Below are 21,868 nucleotides of genomic sequence, written 5' to 3'. Positions count from 1 at the left end.
TTCCGTGTCTTTATTGAGCTTCTTTCTGGATGTCCTGTTCTTCACCAAAAGTGGTGTGTTGAAGTCTCCTACTATAATTGTGGAGGTGTCTATCTCACTTTTCAACGCTGTTAGAGTTTGTTTTACATGTTGCAGCCCTGTCACTGGGTGCATAAATATTTAATATGGTTACATCTTCCTGGTAAAATGTTCCTTTAATCATTATATAGTGTCCTTCTTTATCCTTTGTGGTGGATTTAACTTTAAAGTCTATTTTGTCAGAAATTAATATTGCCACTCATGCTCATTTTTGACTGTTGTTTGCTATGTATATTTTTCCATACTTTGAGTTTTAGTTTGTTTGTGTCTCTAAGTCTAAGGTGTGTCTCTTGTAGGCAGCATATAGCTGGATTATGCTTTTTTTATCCAATCTGCAACTCTCTGACTCTTTATTGGTGCATTTAGTCCATTTACATTCAGCATAATTATAGATAGGTATGAGTTTAGTGTTGTCATTTTGATGCCTTTGTTGACAATTTTCCACTTACTTTTTTGTGCTGAGAAGTTTTTTTGTAAATTGTGTGTTTCTCTTTTTCATTGTAGTTGAATATGTTTTTCTGAGTCTTTATGTTTATCTTGGTTTTTATTTTGAAGTATGGGATTGTTATTCTTCTTTGTGGTTACCTTAATATTTACCCCTATTTTTCTAAGTTTAAACCTAACTTGTATCTCCCTATATGGCCTTGATTTCCTCTCCATATCAAAGATCTATGCCTCCTGTATTTAGTCCCTCTTTACTGATTATTGTCATCTTCTACATAATGACATCAGTGATTTCCTGTTTTCAGCATTTTTTTTAATTAATCTTATTTTACTTTTATGATTTCCCTATCTGAGCTGATATCAGGATGCTCTGTTCTGTGTCCTTGTGTGGATATCTGATATTATTGATTTTCTAACCAAAGAATTTCCTTTAGTAATTCTTGTAGCTTGGTTTGGTTTTTGCAAATTCTCTAAGCCTGTGTTTATCTGTAAATGACTTAATTTCACCTTCATATTTGAGAGAGTTTTGCTGGATATATGATTCTTGGCTGGCAGTTCTTCTCCTTCAGTGCTCTATATATGTCATATCCCATTGCCTTCTTGCCTGCATGGTTTCTGTTGAGCAGTCTGAACCTATTGATTCTTCTTTGTAGGTGACTTTTCATTTATCCCTAGCTGCTTTTAAAATTTTCTCTTTATCTTTGGCTTTGGCAAGTTTGATTATATCTTGGTGATTTTCTTTTGGGATCTACCTTGTATGGTGTTCAATGAGCATTTTGGATAGATATCCTTTCATCTTTCATGATGTCAGGGAAGTTTTCTGCCAACAGATCTTCAACAATTCTCTCTGTATTTTCTGTTATCCCTTCCTGTTCTGGAATTCCAATCACATGCAAGTTATTCTTGATACTGTCCCATGTGATTCTTAGGGTTTCTTCATTTTTTTTATTGGATTTTTCTTCAAATATACTGGTGCCAATTGCCTTATCCTCCATCCTCCCAATTCTGCATTCTAATTCCTCAATTCTGCTCCTCTGGCTTCCTATTGTCTAATTCTGTAATTTTAATCTTTTGAGTTTCTGAATGCTGTCTATATATTCTTCCAGCTTATTAAATTTTTCATTATGTTCTTGAATAATCTTTTTAATTTCTTCAACTGCTTTATCTGTATGTTCTTTGGCTTTTTCTGCACATTGGCTTATTTCATTTCTGATGTCATCTTTGTGCCTTGAAGTGTTCTGTATATTAGTCTTTTGAATTCTACATCTGGCAATTCCAGGAATATATCTTCATCTGGGAGAGATCTTGATTCTCTGTTTTGGGGGTTTGTAGAAGCAATCATGGTCTGCTTCTTTATGTGATTTGGTATCAACTGCTGTCTCCGGGCCATCTGTAAGTTATTGTAATAATTTATATTTGCCCATGGAGTCCTATCTTCTTGTTTTGTTTTGTTTCAATATACCCAGATGGGCTACTAGAGTGTGCTAACTCGATTACTGGAGGCTTTGAAGCACTTATGTCCTGTTACCAGATGGTTAGAGCTGTTACCACGTATATGAACCTTTGAGTCCATTCACTATTCTTGAATAGAATCAGCTCAGGTGTCCTGATGGTTGGTCACCTAGTGTGTGGTGTAGGCTCTCACCTACTATCTTAGAGGAGTAGTGGTGATGGTTGTATGTGCTGGTTTCTGGTAGCAGCAGGGGGTCACACTCTGAGGACAGGGTGCTGACAGCCTTCCCCCAAGTGCCAGTGAGGAAGGAGCATCTCTGATCTCTACAGCCCTTTGGTGGGTGGGCTCTGCAGCTGTACCGTATGCACCCAATGCTTGTACCTGTAAAGACTGGTAGGCACCACTATCCTCAGACCCCTCTTGTGGGTGGCTAGGTGGTGTGGATGGAGCCTCAGCCCTCAGTTCCTGTATGTGGGAAGGTGAGGGCTCTGTTTAATAGGTAGAGCAGTATCAGACCTCCAAAACCTGCCTCTCCACTGCTCAGCTGAAACAATTATAGTCAGACCTCTAATAGATTTGCCTTTGCACTATAATAGCCACCTGGTTCCATGAAGGAGTGAAAGCCAAAGTCTGTGGATCTCTTATGCCTGGACTGGAGCTGCTTCTGCTCTGATCTTCCAGTTTAGGGGAGTCAGGAAAGTATTTTTCCCATTTGTTAATTTGCTACTTCTCCCAGTCCAGGAGAATGGGTCAGAAAAAGCACGGCACTTCTATCTCAGGCCCAGGGAATTCGAATGTTAATGAAGCCAGCTAGGGCAGGGAGGGGAGGGATCACACAGGAGAGTAGCGCAGTAAAATAGACAAAATCAAAAATCACTTGTGTTGAGAGCGCTGTTTTATCTCAGATTCCAGAGGCGTGTGTAGTCTGTGTGCACTGTCTGGGTCCCTGCCGAGATTGCCCCAGGGGGTCAGGGCTGCGTCCTGTGCTTGCCGTGTCTCAGGAAACTACCATCAGCCCCATAGCATTCGCGCCAAGAACGGCACCAAGGAATGGGGCTAAGGCATTGCGCAGGCTCGGCAATTAGTCACTACTTCTACGTAGTCTCTCACTCCCATCACTCACGTCAGTGTGTAGCCTGTGTGCACTGACTGGGTTCCCACTGAGATTTCCCCAGGGGGTTAGGGCTGCGTCCCATGCTTGCTGTGTCTCAGGAAACCACCATCAGCCCCACCACATATTCACACCAAAGAACAGCACCAAGGAATCAGAACTAAGGTGCTGCGCAGGCTCAGCAGCTAGTTGCTGCTTCCGCACGGTCTCTCGCTCCCATCACTCACATCGATTCCTTAGTTCTGTGTTTGATGGTCACCGTTCGTAGATTGTCATATATGTAATCGATTCACTTGTTTTTCCGCCAGGCGCTCCTTGGAAACTCTATGGGGCAGTTCTACTCTGTCCTATAGGGTAGCTATGAGTTGGAATCGACTCGATGGCAGTGGGTTTGGTTTTTTTTTTTTTTTTGGTTGTTGCAAGGGGGTTCAGTGGAAGCTTCTGCCTAGTCAGCCATCTTGGCCCTGCCTCTAAAATGTCTATTTTTTATTCTCAGTTTTTGCGTCATGTATTTTGGGACTTTTTTTTTTTTTTAGGTACATATATATGTTTATGGATGTTATGTCTTCCCAATGGATTGTTATAAAATTTCTTTGTTTCCAGTGACAGTCTTTGTCTTATAGTTTATTCTGATATTAGTATAGCCAGCCCAGCTTTCTTTTGGGTATGTCAATGTTCTTAGTCTTCATTTTAAATAACCATCAATATTTTTCATTCTAAAATATCTCAAAGCTTATTTTTACAGAAGACGCACAATGTAATTTATTCAACAACGTTTTAGAGTTTTATGTTTGATAGAAAAAGATTTCAGGTACTTTGGAATTGAGGAAGCAGTTACAGTCTTCCTATTTAGGTCTACACTGAGGGTAGGGGAAGACAGAGTCATTTTGTTCACAATTCCTTGTGAAGACATGGAATCACCGCTGTAATGCTGGGATGTGGTGGGCCCTCATGCAGTGAAAACTGGTCCAAGAATACAAGTGGCCAGTGAGGACCTCAGGCTCTTCATTTTATTATTATTTACATATATATATATTTACTGTATTTTAGATGAAGGTTTATAGAACTAGTTTCTCATTAAACAATTAATACATACATTGTTTTGTGACATTGGTTGTCAACCCCACAACATGTCAACACTCTCCCATTCCCTACCTTGGGTTCCCCATTAGTGGCTTTCCTGTCTCCTCCTGCCTTCTTGTCCTTGCCCCTGGGCTGGTGTGCCCATTTAGTCTTGTTTTATGGGCCTGTCTAATCTTTGGCTGAAGGATGAATCTCAGGAGTGGCTTCATTACTGAGCTATAAGGGTGTCTGAGGGCCATACTCTTGGGGTTTCTCCAGTCTCTGTCAGACTGGTAAGTCTGGTCTTTGTGTGTGTGTGTGTGTGTGTGTGTGTGTGTGTGTGTGTGTGTGTGAGTTAAAATTTTCTTCTACATTTTTCTCCAGCTCTGTCCTGGGCCCTCTATTGTGATGCCCGTCAGAGCAGTCAGTGGTCATAGCCAGGTATCATCTAGTTGTGCTAGACTCAGTCTGGTGGAGGCCATGGTAGTTGTGGTCCATTAGTCTTTTGCACTAATCTTTCCCTTGCATCTTTAGTTTTTTTCATTCTCCCTTGCTCCCGAAGGGGTGAGACCAGTGGAGTATCTTGGATGGCCGCGCACAAGCTTTTAAGACCCAGGACACTACTCACCAAAGTAGAACGTAGAACATTTTTTTTATAAACTATATTATGACAATTGAGCCAGATGGAGTTTGTATTTGCTGAAATCCAAAAGGTATTTAGGTCACCCTCACCTCTTAAGCCAATATTAGGCAAATCTTTCCTGGGCATTATGGACATTAAGTAAGTGTGATTCTTCCCTCTCTGGATACTTGCTCACACCTTTGCTCACAGATCGAAGCAATGCTCCTCCACGTGATCAACTAGCACCTCAGATTAACAGCATCCTAAGTGCTCTGCCCTGAACCAGGTTCACAGCTCTGCATGCCCACCTAGTAGTGCTCAGCCTCACTCACTGAGCTGGCTGCTTTGTATTCCTTCCTCCTTTGGCCAGGGGCCCCTGGGAGCTTGCATTGCATTTTAGTCCTCGAGCTCTGTTAAAAATGGATATTTCCCTGTTAAGTTCTAAAATTACTGGTTTTCTTCAGAGTTTTACCCTCAAGCATCACTGTCCTTAAAGTTCCTAAAGTCACTCACCAAGTACCCTCCGGAGGTACCTGATCAAGCCTTATGCCCAGGAACCTCCACCTCCTGGCTCATACCTCTACTCTGTTACTCCTTAGATGTTCTGGGCTCAGCAATATTAGAGATCCACAGAACTGCAAAACACTGGGGACTTCCTATCTTTGTTTTACTACACTCATGCTGTCTCCCCTTTGTTCTTACATGTGGAGTGTACAGAAAGCCAGTAGCCAAGTTCTAGGGGCTTTTTCCCTCATTAGAAACCTTGTATGTTAAAGTGGTTCAGAGTCGGGTGGTTGTTTGTAACAGCTCAACTTTAAGAAAAAGCGTTTGTGCAAATACAAAAGATATTTGTCAAGATGATAAGATCAAACGGTAGTAATATACAAATGGGTTTGCGGCTTTTACAACCTTCCATTTAGTTATAAATGTATATCAGTAATTTTCTTAAAATATGACTTCCTAATATAAAAATACTATCATCTAATTTATTTGCCTTTTGACTATCCCCTTTGATTATACCATAGAAAAACTGTCTCCACTCATAAACCAGGTAAGACTGTGAGTGTGTCCTTGACTTTAAAAATCTATAAAAAGATGCTACAGAGTTTTTTACAGAGTTCTTTCAAAGGGACTAATGATCAAGAAATTTTATGACATTAACACAGTTAGATGAAGGCATTAAGTATTAGAATGAATTTGAGTACTCAGGAGAAACTGAATTGACAGTATCTAACAACAACAGTTGTTAACTCATGAATGGATTCAGTGCTTAAAGTTCTTTCACATTTTGGTTATTAGATACACAGAAATAATTTTTCTAAAGAAATAGTTTGGCAAACTTAAAAAAAAAAGGAACAAAGTTGGAGGATATAACTATTTGATTTTAAGATTTACTATAAAACAACAGTAATCAAAACAATGTGGTACTGGCATAAGGACAGGCATACAGAGTAACAGAACCAAACAGAGAGTTCAGAAGTGCCCCCACACATGTACAGTCAGATCACAGACTGAAGCACCAGTACAATTCAATGGTGAAAGTCTCTTTAGCAAATGGTGCTAACCAACTGGATGTCACTAGGAATAAGATGAAACCTTGAGTCATTCCTCAGATCATATATAAAAATTAACTCAAGGTGGCTAACATACGTAGAGGTAAAAGCCAAAGTTATAAATTTCCTAGAAAGAAACACAGGAGGGTATCACTGTGACTTGAGGAGAGACAAAGACTTTTTAGGCAGAAATCAAAAAGCATTAACCACAAAAGAAAAAAAAAAATGTTAAACTAACCCATAAACCCACTGCTGTTGAGTTGATTCTGACTCATAGAGGTCCTATAGAACAGAGTAGAGCTACTCCACACGGTTTCCAAGGAGTAGCTGGTGGATTTAAACCGCCAACCTTTTGGTTAGCAGTGGTAGGTCTTAATCACTGTACCACTCTTCAAAAGGCACCATTAAGAAGATTAAAAGGCAAGCCACAGAAAGAATATTTGCATTTCCTATATCGAGCAAAGGGCTTAATAACCAGATTATATTTAAAACTCCTAATAATTAATAATAAAAAAAGACAAATATAACCAAAAGTCTTGAAAAGATATTTCACAAATAAGGATATATAAGCTCATGGAGCCCTGGTGGTGCAACGGTTAAAGGGCTTGGTGCTAACGGAAAGGTCAGCAATTTTAACCCATCTGCCACTCCTCGGGAGAAAGACGTGGGAGTCTGATTCTGTAAAGATTACAGTCTTGGAAACCATATTGGGCAGTTCTATTCTGTCTTATAAGGTCACTATGAGTCAGAATCGACTTGATGACAAGAGGCTTGGTTTGTTTTTTTGGTATATAAGCTCATGAAGAAACACTCAATTTCATTAGGTATCAGGGAAATGCAAATTAAAATCACAACAAGATACCACTGTTCACTCACATGAAAATTAAACAGATGATAACATCAAATGTTGGAGAGAATGTGGAGCCACTGGAAATCTCACAGATTACTGATGGGAATGTAAATGGTACAACTGTTGTGCTAAAAAAAAAAAAAAAAAGTTTAGCAATTTCTTAAAAGTTAAGCATATAAAAAAAATTTTTTTTCTTTTATACCTACCCTATAATCCAGCACTACTACTCCAAGGTATTTACCCAAGAAAAACAAAACATTAAGGCCACAAAAACAGTTATATAAGAATGTTCACTGCAACTTTATTTGAATAGGAAATATTTGGAAACAATCAAAATGTTCAACAACATGAAAATGGATAAGCACATCATGTGTACTCAAACGCTGGAACACGACCCAGCAATAATAAGGAACATGATTCTAATGCACACATCATGATGAATTTTAAAGCCACACTCAGCAATAAAACCTAGACACAAGAGATTATATAGTGTGTGCATTCATTCACATGAAGTTCAAGAACAGGTAGAACATATCTAATCTATACGAATAGATATCAAAATGATGGGTGTTTTGGTGTGGAGAGAATAGACTGGAAAATGACAAGAGACTTTTCTATAGTGATGACAATGATCAATCTTTCTTTTTCTTAATTTATTTTGTTATTGTTGATAAGAATATACATAGCAAAACATACACCAATTCAAATCTGCTGCAAAAGACCTTTTTAAAGTGTTAAAGGTACGCCTGACCCAAAAATGGTATTTTCAATCGCCTCAGATGCATGCGAAAGTTGGACAATGAATGAGGAAGACTGGAGAAGTAACATCTTTCAATTATGGTGTTGGCGAAGAATATCGAATATACCATGGACTGCCAGAAGAACAAACAAATCTGTCTCGGAAGAAGTAGAGCCAGGATGCTCCCTAAGATGAAGAGATTTCATCTCACCTACTGTCATGGACTGAATTGCGTCCCCCAAAAACCGTGTGTATCTGCTTGGTTAGGCCATGTGTGGTTATCATCCATTTTGTGATTTTAATTTTATGTTAAGATGGTTAAGGTGGGATTGTAACACCACTCTTACTCAGATCACCTCCCTGATCCAAGGTAAAGGGAGTTTCTCTGGGGTATGGCCTGTACCACATTTTATCTTTCAAGAGATTAAAGGAAAGTGAAGCAAGCAGTTGGGGACCTCATGCCACCAAGAAAGCAGCAACAGGAGCAGAGTGCGTTCTTTGGACACAGGGCCCCTGCACCTGAGAAGCTCCTCGACCAGGGGAAGGCTGAGGACAAAGACCTTGCTCCAGAGCTGACAGAGAAAGGTTTTCCCAAGAGACGATGCCCTAAATTTGGACTTGTAACCTACCAGACTGTGAGAAAATAAATTCTCTTTGTTAAAGACATCCACTTGTGGTATTTCTGTTATGGCAGTATCAGATGACTAAAACACATACTTTGGACACGTTATCAGGAGGGACAGTCCCTGGTGAAGGACATCACGCTTAGTAAAGTAGACGGTCATCGTAAAAGAGGAGGACCTTCAACAAGATGGATTGACACAGTGGCTTCAACAATGGGATCAAGCATAACAACAATCGTGAGGATGGTGCAGGACTGGGCAGTGTTCTGTTCTCTTGTACATAGGGTTCCTATGAGTCAGAACCAACTCAATGACACCTAACAACACAACATATGTACAATTCAGTGATACTGACTACATTCTGAGAGCTGTGCAGCCATTCTCACCCTCCTTTTCTGAGCTGTTCCTCCTCCGATAACATAAACTCACTGCCCTCTAAGGTTCCTATCTAATCTTTCAAGCTGCTGTTGCCACTTTGATCCCATATACATGGTTCTTGAAAGAGTATAATGCTCAAAGCAGACATTTTTTACTAGTTAAACTAAACTACTGCTTGGTTTTAAGAAGACTTAGGGAATATTTTTGGTTTAATGTTTAAAGATTATCTCAGAACAGTATTTTCAGGGGTTCTGACAGCCTACACGGCTCCAGAAAGTCTGGAGTTCATGAAAAATTTGAAATTCTGCCCTACATTTTCCCCCTTCTGATCAGAATTCTTATATATAGATATAGATATCCTTCTATATATATTTCTTGTTGTTGTTAGGTGCCGTCGAGTCGGTTCCAACTTATAGCGACCCTATGCACAACAGAACGAGAGATCACCTGGTCCTAAGCCATCCCTACAATTGTTGTTATGCTTGAGCTCATTGATGCAGCCACTGTGTCAATCCACCTCATTAAGGGTCTTCCTCTTTTCCGCTGACCCTGTACTCTGCCAAGCATGATGTCCTTCTCCAGGGACTGATCCCTCCTCAAAACAACATTTCTGAAGTATATAAGACGCAGCCTTGCCATCCTTGCCTCTAAGGAGCATTCTGGCTGTACTTCTTCTAAGACAGACTCATTTGTTCTTTTGGCACTGCATGGTATATTCAATATTCTTCACCAGCACAACTCAAAGGCGTCAATTCTTCTTCGGTCTTCATCATTCACTGTCCAGCTTTCACATGCATATGATGCAACTGAAAATACCATGGCTTGGGTCAGGCACACCTTAGTCTTCAGGGTGACATCTTTGCTCTTCAACACTTTAAAGAGGTCCTCTGCAGCAGATTTACCCAACGCAATGCATCTTTTGATTTCTTGACTGCTGCTTCCATGGGTGTTGATCGTGGATCCAAGTAAAATGAAATCCTTGACAACTTCAATCTTTTCTCCATTTATCATGATGTTGCTCATTGGTTCAGTTGTGAGGATTTTTGTTTTCTTTACGTTGAGGTGCAATCCATATGAAGGCTGTGGTCTTTGATCTTCATTAGTAAGTGCTTCAAGTCCTCTTCACTTTCAGCAAGCAAGGTTGTGTCATCTGCATAATGCAGGCGCGACTCAAAATGAGAAGAAACAGCTGCAAACATCCATTAATAATCAGAACCTGGAATGTACAAAGTATGAATCTAGGAAAATTGGAAATTGTCAAAAATGAAATGGAACACATAAACATCGATATCTTAGGCATTACTGAGCTGAAAAGTACTGGTATTAGCCATTTTGAATTGGACAATCATATAGTCTACTATGCTAGGAATGACAACTTGAAGAGGAATGGTGTTGCACTCATCATATATATATATATATATATATATATATACATTCCATATGTTCTTCTATATATGTATGTGTGTATATACATATATATAAAATCTCCAATGGTTTTTCTTTGGTTACACAGGCATATTTTTTTCTCAAAACTCATTAAATTGTATCCTTAAGATCTGTGAAGCTTATTCTATATAATTATACTCCAAATATTATAAAAAAAGAAGAAATATTTAGAAACAGGATTACATTTCTGTTAGCCCATACAATGCTGACCATAATGCAACTAGCCACCATAAGCATCCTCACAGTTTCAATGGGAAATGACATTCTGTGTTTCAAATGGAAAATAAAAATCCAGTATACATTAACAAAAGGAGCCTTGGTGACATAATAGTTAAGCACTTGGCTGCTAACTGAACCTACCAAGTGGCTTCACCCACAAGAGACAGACCTGGCGATCTGCCCCTGTAAAGACTACAGCTTAGAAAACCCTACGGGCAGCTCTACTCTGTCGCATGTGGTCGCTATGAGTCGAAATTGACTCGACCTCACCTAATAACAACATACATTAATACATTCTCCTTCCTCTCCCTACTTCCTCCAGGGAAATCCCCAGGGAATAGTTGTATTCTATTTCTTTAGTCTATCCGTTTATTGAGAACCATCAACTTGCACAGTCCTTAGTGGATATAAAGACTTTTAAAGATCCACAAGACATGGTGTCTGACTATAAAGAGCTTCCTCTTTCTTCCTGCCTTAACTGACAGAAGGGTTTTCTTTTCTCCTTTCTCCATCACAGTGATGGACGTTCCTCCACCCACCAGATATTTGAGAATATTCAATAATTACTGTTAATTTTAAGGTACAAAAAAGGCATTGTGTTTATGTATAACAAAAAGATCTTCACCACAATATACAGATGAGATGGTATTCTGATTGGAATTTGCTTGAAAACATTCCACTGGCTGGCACTGGGGTACGGACGAACAAGACTAGCCAAGAGCTGATGACTACTGGAGCTGGGTGGTAGGTATATGGGGATCCATTACACTCATTACACTTTTGTTCTACTTTGTATGTTTAAATTTTTTCATAATAAAGTTTTAAAAATATTTTTAGAGATATATATTTTTTAGAATATATTTTAAACTTTTTGTTATGAAAAATTTAAACACATGGAGCCCTGGTGATGTAGTGGTTAAGAGCTCAGGCTGCTAACCAAAAGGTCGGCAGTTTGAATCCACCAGCCACTCCTTGGGGACCATAGGGGGCAGTTCTACTCTGTCCTATAGAATCACTACCAGTCAGAATCAACTCGACTGCAGTGGGTTTGGTTTTTAGTTTTACAGCCTACATATGCGTTATATACATATTTAGTATATAGAAATTTTTCATTAAAAATTAATTAAAAAATATAAGTACCGAAAATGACGAGAAAGAAATATACCCCAATTGTAATAGCAGTTATCTCGACATGCAGAGATGAATAATTTTTATTTTTCTATTCACAGTTTTCTGTACTTGCCAGATTTTAAAAAAATGGCCACAAGTGAGTTGAACTTCTCTGAGATTACCATGCTATAAGGAAGGCCAAGGTAACGAAGTGTGAGGAGGCTGCATGGAACAAGAGGGAGAGACAAGGGCAGGGAAAGGAGAGAGGCAGGGAGATGGGGAAGGGAAAGGAGGGAGAGAGAGGTGCTCAGCAAGTCCCAGCTATGTCAACTATCCCAGACCAGGAACCAGACAGGTAAGTGAAGAGGCCACCCTGTGAGGCCACTGCCATCACTCAGACGATTCGGCCCTCGCCACTAGCTGATTGCCACCACCTGAGTCCCCAGGCAAGAAACGCCCAGCTAAGCTCAGTCAACCCACAGAACCAAGATAGACACATGAATCTGGGACACCAGAGGTCTTCTGTAAATAGCAGCCCCTTTATCTGGTGCTCTGGTGGCACAGTGGTTAAGCGCTCAGCTGCTAACTGAAAGCCTGGTGGTTCAAATCCACCAGCCATCCTGCGGGAAACAGATGTGGTAGTCTGCTTCCATAATTACAGCCTTGGAAACCCCATGGGGCAGGTCAACTCCGTCCTACGGGGTTGTTATGAATTGGATTCGACTCAATGGCAACGGATTTGGTTTTTTTGTTTGTTTTTGGTTTCATCGTTTCTTTTATGGAAATAGTATCAAGGGAGCCAGGTACAGGCTGTGAAGCCACTCCAATCCTCCTAACTTTCACACTATTCTCAAGCTATTCCTTATCAGTGATCTTCTCTTAGAGTTAAAAATAAGATAGTGTTACAGCTTTTCAGATCTAGCAGCAGCTCGGGACTCTTACCTACTAGGGGCCATGAGTATACAAGGTCATCTCTAAGTAACCTGAAGAAAGCTCCGAAATCTTTTCATAAAACCTAAGGTTCAGTTTCTGCCTCCTCACGCCACTGTTGCTCACAGCTAGTGTCCACCCCACGTCTCCCTGTCGACGCAACACGTGTCCACACACGCCACTGCTGCTCACAGCTAGTGTCCACCCCACGTCTCCCTGAGGACGTGACACGTGTCCACACACGCCACTGTTGCTCACAGCTAGTGTCCACCCCACGTCTCCCTGAGGACGCAACATGTGTCCACACAGCCTTGAAAGGGCAAGATCCACAGGGAATACAGACAAGTGAACAGGCGACTACCTCACACGTTCTGGGGAAAAGAGGGGGCTGGGCAGAGAGACAACTGACCCCACCTGTCACAGTCTAGAGCTTCCTCCAAGCAGCAGAAACTAACCCAAGACCCAAAGAATTGCAGAGGCGAAGAAGACAGCATGTCTGTCTGTCCCTGGGTGTGGTTACATGTACCTAGTTGTGTGCCCACGTGTCAAGGGCAGAAATGGCAGGAAAGGCAGAGAACAGCATGCATGCCTCCCAGAGGCCAGAAGCTCACAGAGTCCTCAGGCAGACAGGGAGACCAGAGAATGAGGTGCTTGCATCTCAGTTTCCATTAACATGAGACAAATGACTTACCTTCCACGTGTCTTAACAGTCACATCTCTAAGGTGCATTCCTCTCAGGAAAGAGGCTATCAAATCTGAGTAGGATATTTTTAAAGGTCAGCTGCTTCATGAATCAGGATCCATGTCTTATACCATACACAAAAACTAATTCAAAATGGATCAAGGAATCAATGTCACTAAATTGCACATATAGAAACCATTGAATTAGTTATGTTCTGTTGTGTATATTCTCAACAACAACAACAAATAGAAGAAATTACAAAGATAAAATGTATAAGGGACATGAATGTGAAAACTAAAACCATAAAATTCTTAGAAGAAAATGTAGGGGTGATGCAGTGGGAGCCAGTGGATAGAAATGGATTATCAAATATAACAAAAACCCAAGCAACAAAAGACAAAATAAATAGATGGGACCTCATAAAAATTGAATACTTTTGTACATCAAAGGACTTTATCAACAAAGCAAAAACACAACCTACAGATTAGGAGAAAATTTTCAGGAACCCATATATCAGATAAGGGCCCAATATCGTTTTATTGTGCTTCGCTTCATTGCACTATAAGACAGTGAACTCAATAAATGTTGTGTGTGTTTTGACTGCTCCACCCACCAGCTCTTCCCTCATCTCTCTCCCTCTCCTTGAGTCTCCCTGATCCTTGAGACACAGCAATATTCAAATTAGGCCAGTTAATAACCCTACAGTGGCATCTAACTGTGCAAGTGAAACGAAGAGTCGCACATCTCTCACTTTAAATCAAAAGCTAGAAATGATTAAGCTTTTGTGAAGAAGGCATGTCTGAAGCTGAGATAGGCCAAAAACAAGGCCTCCTGTGCAAAACGGTTAGCTAAGTTGTGAATGCAAAGAAAATGCTTTTTAAGGAAATTAAAAGTGCTACTCCAGTGAACACACGAATGATAAGAAAGTAAAACAGCCTTATTGCTGATATGGAGAGAGTTTTAGCGGTCTGGGTGGGGTATCAAACCAACCACAACATTCCCTTAAGCCAAAGCCTAAACCAGAGCAAGGCCCTCACTCTCTTCAATTCTGTGAAGGCTGAGCGAGGTGAGGAAGCTGCGGAAGAAAAGTCTGAGGCTAGGAGAGGTTGGTTCATGAGGGTTAAGGAAAGAAGCTGTCGTCGTGACACGGAAGTGCAAGGTGAAACAGCAAGTGCTGAGGGAGAAGCTGCATCACGTCATCGGGAACATCCAGCTGAGATAACTGATGAAGGTGGCTACACTGAGCAGCAGGTTTCCTATGCAGATGAAACAGCCCTACATTGGAAGAAGCCATCCAGGGCTTTCGTAGCTGGAGAGGAGAAGTCGGTGCCTGGATGAAACAGCCTTACATTGGAAGAAGCCATCCAGGGCTTTCGTAGCTGGAGAGGAGAAGTCGGTGCCTGGATGAAACAGCCTTACATTGGAAGAAGCCATCCAGGGCTTTCATAGCTGGAGAGGAGAAGTCGGTGCCTGGATGAAGCAGCCCTACATTGGAAGAAGCCATCCAGGGCTTTCGTAGCTGGAGAGGAGAAGTCGGTGCCTGGATGAAACAGCCTTACATTGGAAGAAGCCATCCAGGGCTTTCGTAGCTGGAGAGGAGAAGTCGGTGCCTGGATGAAACAGCCCTACATTGGAAGAAGCCATCCAGGGCTTTCATAGCTGGAGAGGAGAAGTCGGTGCCTGGATGAAACAGCCTTACATTGGAAGAAGCCATCCAGGGCTTTCGTAGCTAGAGAGGAGAAGTCGGTGCCTGGATGAAACAGCCTTACATTGGAAGAAGCCATCCAGGGCTTTCGTAGCTGGAGAGGAGAAGTTAGTGCCTGGATGAAACAGCCTTACATTGGAAGAAGCCATCCAGGGCTTTCGTAGCTGGAGAGGAGAAGTCGGTGCCTGGATAAAACAGACCTACATTGGAAGAAGCCATCCAGGGCTTTCGTAGCTAGAGAGGAGAAGTCGGTGCCTGGATGAAACAGCCTTACGTTGGAAGAAGCCATCCAGGGCTTTCGTAGCTGGAGAGGAGAAGTTAGTGCCTGGATGAAACAGCCTTACATTGGAAGAAGCCATCCAGGGCTTTCGTAGCTGGAGAGGAGAAGTCGGTGCCTGGATGAAACAGACTTACATTGGAAGAAGCCATCCAGGGCTTTCGTAGCTAGAGAGGAGAAGTCGGTGCCTGGATGAAACAGCCTTACATTGGAAGAAGCCATCCAGGGCTTTCGTAGCTGGAGAGGAGAAGTCGGTGCCTGGATGAAACAGCCTTACATTGGAAGAAGCCATCCAGGGCTTTCGTAGCTGGAGAGGAGAAGTCGGTGCCTGGATGAAACAGACTTACATTGGAAGAAGCCATCCAGGGCTTTCGTAGCTAGAGAGGAGAAGTCGGTGCCTGGATGAAAAAGCCTTACATTGGAAGAAGCCATCCAGGGCTTTCGTAGCTAGAGAGGAGAAGTCGGTGCCTGGATGAAACAGCCTTACATTGGACTTTGTCAAATGCCTTTTCTGCATCAATTGATAAGATCATGTGGTTTTTGTCTTTTGTTTTATTTATGTGATGGATTACATTAATGGTTTTTCTGATATTAAACCAGCCTTGCATACCTGGTATAAATCCCACTTGATATGGGTGAATTATTTTTTTGATGTGTCGTTGGATTCTATTGGCTAGAATTTTGTTGAGGATTTTTGCATCAATGTTCATGAGGGATATAGGTCTATAATTTTCTTTTTTTGTAATGTCTTTACCTGGTTTTGGTATCAGGGAGATGGTGGCTTCATAGAATGAGTTGGGTAGTATTCCGTCAGTTTCTATGCTTTGGAATACCTTTAGTAGTAGTGGTGTTAACTCTTCTCTGAAAATTTGGTAGAACTCTGCAGTGAAACCGTCCGGGCCAGGACTTTTTTTTGTTGGGAGTTTTTTGATTACCGTTTCAATCTCTTTTTTTGTTATGGGTCTATTTAGTTGTTCTACTTCTGAATGTGTTAGTTTAGGTAGGTAGTGTTTTTCCAGGAATTCATCCATTTCTTCGAGGTTTTCAAATTTGTTAGAGTACAATTTTTCATAATAATCTGAAATGATTCTTTTAATTTCATTTGGTTCTGTTGTGATGTGGTCCTTCTCGTTTCTTATTCGGGTTATTTGTTTCCTTTCCTGTATTTCTTTAGTCAGTCTAGCCAATGGTTTATCAATTTTGTTAATTTTTTCAAAGAACCAGCTTTTGGCTTTGTTAATTCTTTCGATTGTTTTTCTGTTCTCTAATTCATTTAGTTCAGCTCTAATTTTTATTATTTGTTTTCTTCTGGTGCCTGATGGATTCTTTTGTTGCTCACTTTCTATTTGTTCAAGCTGTAGGGACAGTTCTCTGATTTTGGCTCTTTCTTCTTTTTGTATGTGTGCATTTATCGATATAAGTTGGCCTCTGAGCACTGCTTTTGCTGTGTCCCAGAGGTTTTGATAGGAAGTATTTTCATTCTCGTTGCTTTCTATGAATTTCCTTATTCCCTCCTTGATGTCTTCTATAACCCAGTCTTTTTTCAGGAGGGTATTGTTCAGTTTCCAAGTATTTGATTTCTTTTCCCTCGTTTTTCTGTTATTGATCTCTAGTTTTATTGCCTTGTGGTCTGAGAAGATGCTTTGTAATATTTCGATGTTTTGGACTCTGCAAAGGTTTGTTTTATGACCTAATATGTGGTCTATTCTAGAGAATGTTCCATGTGCGCTAGAAAAAAAAGTATATTTTGCAGCAGTTGGGTGGAGAGTTCTGTATAAGTCAATGAGGTCAAGTTGGTTGATTGTTGTAATTAGATCTTCCGTGTCTCTGTTGAGCTTCTTACTGGATGTCCTGTCCTTCTCCGAAAGTGGTGTGTTGAAGTCTCCTACTATAATTGTGGAGGTATCTATCTCGCTTTTCAGTTCTGTTAAAATTTGATTTATGTATCTTGCAGCCCTGTCATTGAGTGCGTAAATATTTAATATGGTTATGTCTTCCTGATCAATTGTCCCTTTTATCATTATATAATGTCCTTCTTTATCCTTTGTGGTGGATTTAAGTCTAAAGTCTATTTTGTCAGAAATTAATATTGCTACTCCTCTTCTTTTTTGCTTATTGTTTGCTTGATATACTTTTTTCCATCCTTTGAGTTTTAGTTTGTTTGTGTCTCTAAGTCTAAGGTGTGTCTCTTGTAGGCAGCATATAGATGGATCGTGTTTCTTTATCCAGTCTGTGACTCTCTGTCTCTTTATTGGTGCATTTAGTCCATTTACATTCAGGGTAATTATAGATAAATAAGTTTTTAGTGCTGTCATTTTGATGCCTTTTTATGTGCGTTGTTGACAATTTCATTTTTCCACATACTTTTTTGTGCTGAGGCGTTTTTCTTAGTAAATTGTGAGATCCTCATTTTCATAGTGTTTGACTTTATGTTAGTTGAGTCGTTACGTTTTTCTTGGTTTTTGTCTTGAGTTATAGAGTTGTTATACCTTTTTGTGGTTACCTCATTATATACCCCTATTTTTCTAAGTAAAAACCTAACTTGTATTGTTCTATATCGCCTTGTATCACTCTCCATATGGCAGTTCAATGCCTCCTGTATTTAGTCCCTCTTTTTGATTATTGTGATCTTTTACCTATTGACTTCCATGATTCCCTGTTATGTGTATTTTTTTTTTAATTAATCTTAATTTGTTTGTTTTTGTGATTTCCCTATTTGAGTTGATATCAGGACGTTCTGTTTTGTGACCTTGTGTTATGCTGATATCTGATATTATTGGTTCTCTGACCAAACAATATCCTTTAGTATTTCTTGTAGCTTTGGTTTGGTTTTTGCAAATTCTCTAAACTTGTGTTTGTCTGTAAATATCTTAATTTCGCCTTCATATTTCAGAGAGAGTTTTGCTGGATATATGATCCTTGGTTGGCAGTTTTTCTCCTTCAGTGTTCTGTATATGTCGTCCCATTCCCTTCTTGCCTGCATGGTTTCTGCTGAGTAGTCAGAACATATTCTTATTGATTCTCCCTTGAAGGAAACCTTTCTTTTCTCCCTGGCTGCTTTTAAAATTTTCTGTTTATCTTTGGTTTTGGTGAGTTTGATGATAATGTGTCTTGGTGTTTTTCTTTTTGGATCAATCTTAAATGGGGTTCGATGAGCATCTTGGATAGATATCCTTTCGTCTTTCATGATGTCAGGGAAGTTTTCTGTCAGAAGTTCTTCAACTATTTTCTCTGTGTTTTCTGTCTCCCCTCCCTGTTCTGGGACTCCAATCACACGCAGGTTATCCTTCTTGATAGAGTCCCACATAATTCTTAGGGTTTCTTCATTTTTTTTAATTCTTTTATCTGATTTTTTTTCAGCTATGTTGGTGTTGATTCCCTGGTCCTCCAGATGTCCCAGTCTGCATTCTAATTGCTCGAGTCTGCTCCTCTGACTTCCTAGTTCGTTGTCTAATTCTGTAATTTTATTGTTAATCTTTTGGATTTCTACATGTTGTCTCTCTATGGATTCTTGCAACTTATTAATTTTTCCAGTATGTTCTTGAATAATCTTTTTGAGTTCTTCAACAGTTTTATCAGTGTGTTCCTTGGCTTTTTCTGCAGATACCCTAATTTCATTTGTGATATCATTAAGCATTCTGTAAATTAGTTTTTTATATTCTGTATCTGATAATTCCAAAATTGTATCTTCATTTGGGAAAGATTTTGATTCTTTTGTTTGGGAGGTTGGAGAAGCTGTCACGGTCTGCTTCTTTAAGTGGTTTGATATGGATTGTTGTCTCCGAGCCATCACTGGGAAACTAGTTTTTCCAGAAAATCCGCTAAAAAAAAACTGCAGTCAGATCCCTATCAGAGTTCTCCCTCTGGCTCAGGCTATTCAGATGTTAATGAAGCCGCCTGGGGAGGGTGGGGGAGGGAACAGAGAGATAGGAGAGTAGCACCTCAGAATATAGCCAGAGTTGCTTGTCTTGCTTGGAATGACTGTTATATCTGAGATTCCCGTAGGCGCGTCGCCTATGTGTGCTGGCTGTGTGGAGGCTGCCCCCAGGGGGTATGGCCCGCTGGAGTCACGGTCAGATCCTCTGCTTCCAGCCCCACGCCCAGCGTCAAGGCTCCCCTACTGGGACGGTGCACTCTCGACTCCAAAATCAGTCGCTGCCTCCCGGGGACTTCTTGTCCCTCCAGCCGCGTGGCCGTGCCACCTCCGTGAACCAGGTGGGCCCCCTCCCGGGGTTAGTTCAGATGGGTGGAGTAGCTCCCCGTGATTGTGCCGCGACCGAGTGTCCCAGCTGGAACGCTGTTCTCCCCGCTCCAATACCAGTCGCTGCCTCCCGGGGACTTCTCCTACCGGCTGCGTCCCACGCCGCCCGCGCGACCCGGCTGGTCCCCTTCCCGGGGTTAGTTCAGGGGGTGGAGCAACTCTCCGTGTTTATGGCGTACCTGCGTGCAGTCCAAATCCCTGCGGGACGGTTCCCCGGCTCGGATGCTGCTCTTTCTGCTCCAAGATCAGTCACTGCCTCCCAGGGACTTCTGCTACCGGCTGCGTCCCACGCCGCCCGTGGAACCGGCTGGTCTCCCTCCCGGGGTTAGTTCAGGGGGGTGGAGCAGGTCTCTGTGCTTGTGCCGTACCTGACTGGTACGCTGGCTCCAGGCTCTGGAAACTATCGCTGCTTCCCCGTATTAGTTCGTTCTCCGTCTCTAAATCTGTGTTTGTTGTTCAGGGTTCATAGATTGTTATGTATGTGATCGATCCACTTGTTTTTCCGTGTCCTTGTTGTAAGAGGGATCCGAGGTAACGTCTGCCTAGTCCGCCATCTTGGCTCCGCCCTCCCCCATTCCAGCCTTACATTGGAAGAAGCCATCCAGGGCTTTCATAGCTGGAGAGGAGAAGTCGGTGCCTGGATGAAACAGCCTTACATTGGAAGAAGCCATCCAGGGCTTTCATAGCTGGAGAGGAGAAGTCGGTGCCTGGATGAAACAGCCTTACATTGGAAGAAGCCATCCAGGGCTTTCGTAGCTGGAGAGGAGAAGTCGGTGCCTGGATGAAACAGCCTTACATTGGAAGAAGCCATCCAGGGCTTTCATAGCTGGGGAGGAGAAGTCGGTGCCTGGATGAAACAGCCTTACATTGGAAGAAGCCATCCAGGGCTTTCATAGCTGGAGAGGAGAAGTCGGTGCCTGGATGAAACAGCCTTACGTTGGAAGAAGCCATCCAGGGCTTTCATAGCTGGAGAGGAGAAGTCGGTGCCTGGATGAAACAGCCTTACATTGGAAGAAGCCATCTAGGGCTTTCATAGCTGGAGAGGAGAAGTCGGTGTCTGGCCTCAAAGCTGCAAAGGACAGGCTGACTCTCTTGTTAGGTGCTAAAGCCACTGGTGACTTTACGTTGAAGCCAATGCTTATTTACTATTCCAACAATCCTAGGGCCCTTAAGAATTATGCTAAATCTACTCTGTCTGTGCTCCATAAATGGAACAAGAAAGCCTGGATGACAGCACATCTGTTTACAACATAAGCCTTCCCTCCCCCCCCAAAAAAAACGTGCTGCCATCGAGTCAATTCTGACTCATAGCGACCCAATAGGACAGAGTAGAACTGCTCCATAGGGTTTCCAAGGAGTACCTGGTGGATTCGAACTGCTGACTTTTTGGTTAGAGGGGTTTCTGTTTACAACATGGTTTAGTGAATATTTTAAGCCCACTGTTGAGACCTACTGCCCAGAAAAAAAGATTCCTTTCAAAATATTACTGCTCATTGACACTGCACCTGGTCACCCAAGAGCTCTTACGTTGTTTCATGCCTGCTAACCCAACATCCATTCTGCAGTTCATGGATCAAGGAGTAATTTCAGCTTTTAAGTATTATCATTTAAGAAATACGTTTTGCAGAGTTATAGCTACCACAGACAGTGATTCTTCTGATGGATCTGGGTAAAGTAAATTGAAAACCTTCTGGAAAGGATTCACCATTCCAGATGCCATTAAGAACATCAGTGAGTCACAGGAGATCAAAATATTAACATTGGCAGGAGTTTGGAAGAAGATGATTCCAACCCGTGTCTTAGTCATCCAGTGCTGCTATACCAGAAAACCCACAAGTGGATGGCTTTAACAAAGAGTTTACTCTCTCACAGTCCAGTAGGCTAGAAGTCTGAACACAGGGCGCTGGCTCCAGGGGAAGACTCTCTCTGTCACCTCTGGAGGAAGGTCCTTGTCATCAGTCCTCCCTTGGTATGGGGGCATTTCAGTGCAGGAACCTCAGGTCCAAAGGACGTGCTCTGCTCCCGGCACTGCTTTCTTGGTCGTATGAGGTTCCCCTAACTCTCTGCTCACTTCTCTCTTTTATATCTCAAAAAAGATTGGCTTAAGATACTATCTAATCTCTTAGATCTCATCAATATAACTGCTGCTAATCCACCTTATTATATCATAGTGACAGGATTTACAACATATAGCAAAGTCATATAAAATGGTGAACAATCACACAACAGTGGAAATCATGGCCCAGCTAAGTTAACAGATATTTTGGAGGGACACAACTCAATCCATGACAACCTAATGGATGACTTTGAGGGGTTCAAGGCTTC

The 21,868-nt window shown here is 41.5% G+C and overlaps 1 protein-coding gene across 4 annotated transcripts in view; it reads right to left on the bottom strand.

Moving 5' to 3' along the window:
- The window catches only part of NIPA1 (NIPA magnesium transporter 1), a 100,230-nt gene that overhangs the window by 70,632 nt on the left and 7,730 nt on the right, over positions 1-21,868 (bottom strand). For 2 of the 4 annotated variants that reach the window (XM_064296209.1, XM_064296211.1), the window contains exon 2: positions 7,200-7,301. The exons of 1 other annotated variant lie outside the window; for it this stretch is intronic. The gene's annotated coding sequence lies outside the window, so the exon portion shown is untranslated. Of the gene's footprint in view, positions 1-7,199; positions 7,302-9,750; positions 10,298-21,868 lie in introns of those variants that run through there. One more of the 4 variants, XM_064296210.1, reaches the window with a different exon arrangement.

This window comes from Loxodonta africana, chromosome 13 (assembly GCF_030014295.1).
Source record: "Loxodonta africana isolate mLoxAfr1 chromosome 13, mLoxAfr1.hap2, whole genome shotgun sequence".
NCBI classification, from domain to species: domain Eukaryota; kingdom Metazoa; phylum Chordata; class Mammalia; order Proboscidea; family Elephantidae; genus Loxodonta; species Loxodonta africana.
Note: the sequence above shows the minus strand (reverse complement) of the source record. Positions and strands in the feature narration are given on the sequence as shown.